General features: G+C 56.9%; 1 non-coding gene across 1 annotated transcript; it reads right to left on the reverse strand.

Moving 5' to 3' along the window:
* Positions 1-301: 301 nt before the first annotated feature.
* Positions 302-408, reverse strand: LOC147732705 (U6 spliceosomal RNA). Its single transcript, XR_015308860.1, has one exon. It is a non-coding gene; the product is annotated as a U6 spliceosomal RNA (small nuclear RNA).
* Positions 409-5488: the final 5080 nt, after the last annotated feature.

A 5488-nucleotide genomic window follows, 5' to 3' on the forward strand; every position in this document is an offset into this window, starting at 1 on the left:
AGCTTAACTCCTGAGATCGGACGAGAACAGGCGCCTTCAGGTTGGTACGACCGTAGGCTGCAGGATACAAGGTGAGAGTCAGGCATCCCGCCACAAGGGGCCCAAGTGGAGAATAAGCAAGCATCCGCCCAGAGATGCAGAGTGTGAGCCCGTGAGACGAGTAGGCACCGGCATGAGAATTCTCGAGTCCATGGAAGCATTGAAGCCCAAGACCCACCGTTAGGCGGGGAATCGAACTCAGGTCCGGGACCAATCTCAGCTACCGGGACTGCCGCCTCCAACCCCTGAGCTACACGTCTCCATTAACATGGAACGCTCCACGAATCCTGCGGGTCCTCCTTGTGCAGGAGCCGTGCCAATCTACTCTGTATCTTTCCAAATAGGTATACGTGCTGCCGAAGCGAGCACTGGAATGCCTGCGGGAGCCCAGCAGCAAAGCCACAACCCCCGAGCCAGCAGCGTCCCCCGCTCCCGAACCAGGCCTGCACAAGGAGGCAGGCCAGCCGACAAGAGCCGGCTCAACACCGACGCCGAGAGCGGGGGACCCAATCACTGCCCGGGAAGATCCGGGATCGGCCAGGAGGCATGAATCGCCAGCCTGGTCCAAGGAGAGGGAACCCGGGGCGGTGGACCCCGCCGGGAACCAAAAACAGGAACGCCCCCACTGCAACGTTCCAAACAAGGCCAAGCGCCGCCGGGCGTCCATGCGCGAAAGACCGGTAATAAGGACCCGGAAGGAGGAGTAGAACCCGGGCCGGAGGGCCGAGCCCCCCTCCGTGAACAGAGACCTCGGAGGCAGACCGAGCCGAGGCCCTAGGCGCAGAACACCACCGGGGCAGGGCGAGATCATGCCACGAAGGCCAGACCCGACTCCGTCGGCCCCCGGGGGAAGACCGCCCGCAGGGCCAGGACCGGTGACACCCCCATCAGGGCGCCCAACCCGACCCAGACCCGGGGACCCAAGCCCCGGCAAATGGAAAGCCACACAAAAACGTGCAGGGGCCAAGCCAGTCACCTCCATGTGTATTAACAGTGCCGTCGAAGCAAGCACATCAAAAACGGCCGGCCAGGAAGACATCCAGCAACCCCCGAAGCACGAGGTGCTGAGCAGCCGCAGGCGACTCAACGCCAAACGACCCGGCGCCAAAGGACGCCCCCCCCCCCCCCCCCCTGAAAGAACCAGAGGGAAGCACCGGGACCAGGCACACGCCCCCCCGAAGGAGGACAAGCCCGAGACGAGGACCGAAGGGACCACCGGACATGGGCCAGGAAGCCGACGGATGAGAGACACCGCCAGATGTGAGCCATATTCCCATGGGGGGGGGGGGGAGACAACAACGAGGCCGTGAGGAAGCACACGGCCAGACAGGGAACCCCCAAGACCCACACCCGGCGAAGAAGATCCACCAGGCGGGCCAGGAGTACAGCTCCCCCCCAGGGCCAGAACGTCAGCCCAACGGAAGCACTCGCCACCGCGAGCGGGAACCCCCACTCGCAGGTATTACAGGTGAGGCACGGGAAGGGGCCGGGACCCCAACCCGTCGAGACGGTGGGACCCCGCGGGACAACCGCCAGACTAGCCAGCCCGGACAGCAAGCCCGAAGCGCCCCAGACAGACAGTCTCTCGGGGCGAGAAGGGGGGTGGCAGAACTAGCCCGAGACTGGCCACAGCCGAAACTCGGGCCAGGACCTTCACCGAAGCGCAACCTGATACAAAAATCGCGCACAATACCCCAGCCAGGGTACAAGGCGGCAGTACGAAAGCCGCTGTTTCCAAACATAATATATGTCTACGGAAAGTGCCATACCCCACTACGGGTATGTTGGTGCTGAAATACAGATGTTCGTTGTAACCCAACTCAAAGGAACAATGTTTCCCGACCACAGATGGATGAAAGGCAGAGTGTACCAGTCGGTATACGAACCTGTGACCCTGAGGACAAACCCCAGTCCCTTGTGCGGAGGGCCCTCCAAAACCCAGAGGAAATAAACCGTTCCCAGGGATTCCGAACCCAAGCCCCGCCGAGGCATGGAAACGAACCAGGGCCCGGGCTAAAATCCCAGGCCGTATGGCCGCTCGTAGAGGGAAGAGTACACTACCCCTCCACAGCGTGTCGAATGCACACAGCCCGGAGTAACTGGGATGACATCAAACTTTCGTGGAAATGTCCACCTTGGGACACCCCTACCGCATAGGCGGGATCCGAACCCCGTCCTGCGAGGGCTGACCGCACCAAAAGTACCCTCACCAAAGAGTAACAGCTCCGAAGTACACAGGGCTCCCCAAGGGACCTGACCCCAGGATGCACCGCGCCCACATAGAGCGCTGCCAGCGCAGCACAGTAAGTTTGGCCAGGAGCCAACGTCAGGACCCATGTAGAAGCCAGAAACCTTGAGATGCCTGCCACCGTCAAGCCCCACAGGGTCGACATACAAAACGCAGTGCCCCGGGAACTGAAACAAAATGAAAACGCCCCTACCGAGGAGCGAACACCGGCCCCTCGAGGATGGGGCAGACTCGCACTGCACGCCGTCCAAGACGTTTTTATAAAGCTGCCATTATTCCGAGTCTAATCTTTACAATTTAGTGAAATGGTTTATGAAACCAATCAGCTGCTCCAGGTGAGGCTCGAACTCACAACCTCGGCATGGCTCAGTGCAAGTACTGCTGTATAAGTACCGCGCGCTACCACTGGAGCTCACCTCCCAACTGAGCCAATTCGGCCTTCTTGAGGAAGCAGGATCCGCGCTCGATGAAGGACCACATTGGCCGCACCTGGCGGCAACCAAACCCCGCCCTCGAGAGGCGGGAGGTGGGAGGTGCACGCAGCCAACTCCAGCGCGGCAAACCGCCGCGACCCGTAGGGTCCGAAATGAAGAGAGGCGGCAGCGCACAGCGCCGCGAAAAACCGTGCTGCCGGGGGGAGCCCCCGGACCCGTCAGAGCCCCGAGGACCCGCCGACCTAAAAGGTAGGACCGCCCTGAGTAGGGACGCGCCGTCCCGTACATAACGCACGGAAAGCTCCAGTCCGATGCCAATCGAGATCCCACTCCTCAGGCACAGGGATCCGAGGCGCAGGAGAAACGATCGGACTCCGTGGGGCAGACACACTGTATCTTTTTATAAAACACTGTCTAAAAACCACCCCACCGCACAGGCAGGCATCGAACCCCGTCTTGTGAGGGCTCTGCGAAGGACAAGCTCACACGCGCCTGTCGCCTTCCAAAACAGTTAACCTGCGCACAGGAATCTCTTGTCAACGTAGGCAGAGCAACAGCGCCACCTGGTGACCCGAGACTGCGCCCCTCCCCACCCTTATAGTGGGAACGGCGGCCCTTTAGAGAGGGGAATACTCATTCATAAGAGCAGGAAGAATATCCTGGTTGCCCACCCTCAAAGGCGGCCGCCCTGACGGTTGACCTGACAGGTTCCATTTGTCGAGTGCATGTCCAGGCGGCCCAAAGCCAGGCCCGAGGCACTGTCAGACATGGCGCAATCAATGCAACAAACGGAAATTCGAGTTTCCGGACACGAACCAGGGTCCCCGCTTACAGCGGACCTTCTAGGCGTAGAGTCATTCTCAGAGGGGAGTATCAACCCCCCGCATGTATCCACATACAGGAGAATGCGCAGGGCCCAAGCGTCCACCAAATGGGTAGGGCCCCACTGTAACGACCGGGGGAGCCACGGGAATGTACAGTCACCCCACACCCCCGGCCGCCCCCCCCCCCCCTGTAAACCCATGGCACGCTAGAGCAGCACCTAACCGGCCCCACAGGACCGGGGGAAGGAAGAGGGGGGGGGGATTTAGATAGGTATAAGGCACTCGAGACCGCTAGTGCAGGTCCTCCACCCTAAACCCCAAGGGCCAGCTCACGCCGGCCCATCTTACCTGAACAGTGCTCTGGAGAGAATCGTGCAGAACAAAAAAAACAGGCTGATTGGTTGGGCCGGCCCGCCTCTTATAGAGGTCAGGTGGGACTGGTCGGCCATGTTGGGAGGGGGTGGGAGGTAGTTTCTTTTTGCTTTGGAGGGTTCTGTTGTGGAGCTAAAGCTCACTATGTAAATCATGTGGCGAGGAAGACTTACGAGGAGGTAATGAGCCTCACTCTGCCTATACTAAGTCTAAAACTTACAGAAACTACAATCATTTGGCAAATGACTCTCCCACCATCTTCCTTTCAGCTAACGCTAAAGAAGGTTGCTATTAAGCATTCACTAATGGAGGACAAAACAAGCTTGAGTAAGAGATCCCATGCGTGGATGATTTTGCAATCATATACCAAACTACAACCGGCAATTTATTTAGGTCATACATATGCCCCGTATCTAAAAACAAAGTTCTTAGCACTGCGTCTTGGCTCAATTCCATCAAATGCCGAACAACCAAGCTGGGAATATAAAGGCCCGAACGCATGCAGTCTTTGTGGAGCATTGAAGCAGGATCTAATACACTTAGGACCCCATTAGGATAGCGGGCGGAAAATCACCCTGACCGCCATGGAGGCGGAAAACAACCGCCCGCCGGGACCGCGGATAAACCGGCGATCAAATTAGGATCAACCGCCAAAACAGACTGACCGCAGTGGTAGCGGGCTAACAAAAACCGCCTGACGTGGGCGGTGATGACCCAAAACTGACCGCTGGTGTCGGAAAAGCCGCGGAAAAGCTACACCTGCCGCAAGCATAGCAGAGACACCGCACAGGAAATTAGGATTTCCCTGATGGTCCCGCGGTACGAAGCGCTGTTTCCGACTGCCGCAGTCGCACACTGCAGTGAATGTGAGAGACAGCGGAAAAGCTGCAACATAGGCACTGCAGCGGACGGTACATGAAAAACATGACGGACAAAGCCAAAACACTGCAACGATGCCTAACTGAGCACAAATGAAAGCCGCTTACCTTTAGCTCTGAGGCTACAAGGAACCTTGAATCCCCTGACGAGGCCCGTAATGAACAGCTTTTAGGTAAGAGGGTGCCTGCGGTCTTTTACCGAATACGCGCTTAATGATTAGAGTGACGAAAACCTTTTAAAATAACCTTTCAAGCCGCATTAATATAATTGCAAACTTGATGCCACAGCTAATGGTGCAAGGCCTAGCCCCTAAAAGCACGACTTTCAACGTTCAACTTTCCAACAAGCGCGAGCATGACTTTCTATTAAGCGCTAGGACTACTCATTAAATAATTGCCGATTTTGCCGAACTATGAAAGCTTGAACATTGAGCATGTTATATACATTTTTGCTGACAAGAAATAGCACCCTGTGCCCTAACAGGTTTTTAAAAAAATTACATCTAATAGAGCTTGGGACTTTTTTAAAGACGACCTTAACCCGAGGTCTGTGAAAGACAGTGTACGTGCACATTTACCACTACCATTCAAGTACATGCCTGTGTTACAACTACCCAGTGTAAATACCGAAAAACTGCCTTTACAATATTTTGACCGCACAAAGGTGCATTAATGCGCACTCTCAACAGTAGC

This window comes from Lissotriton vulgaris, chromosome 2_1 (genome assembly GCF_964263255.1).
Source record: "Lissotriton vulgaris chromosome 2_1, aLisVul1.2, whole genome shotgun sequence".
NCBI lineage: Eukaryota > Metazoa > Chordata > Amphibia > Caudata > Salamandridae > Lissotriton > Lissotriton vulgaris.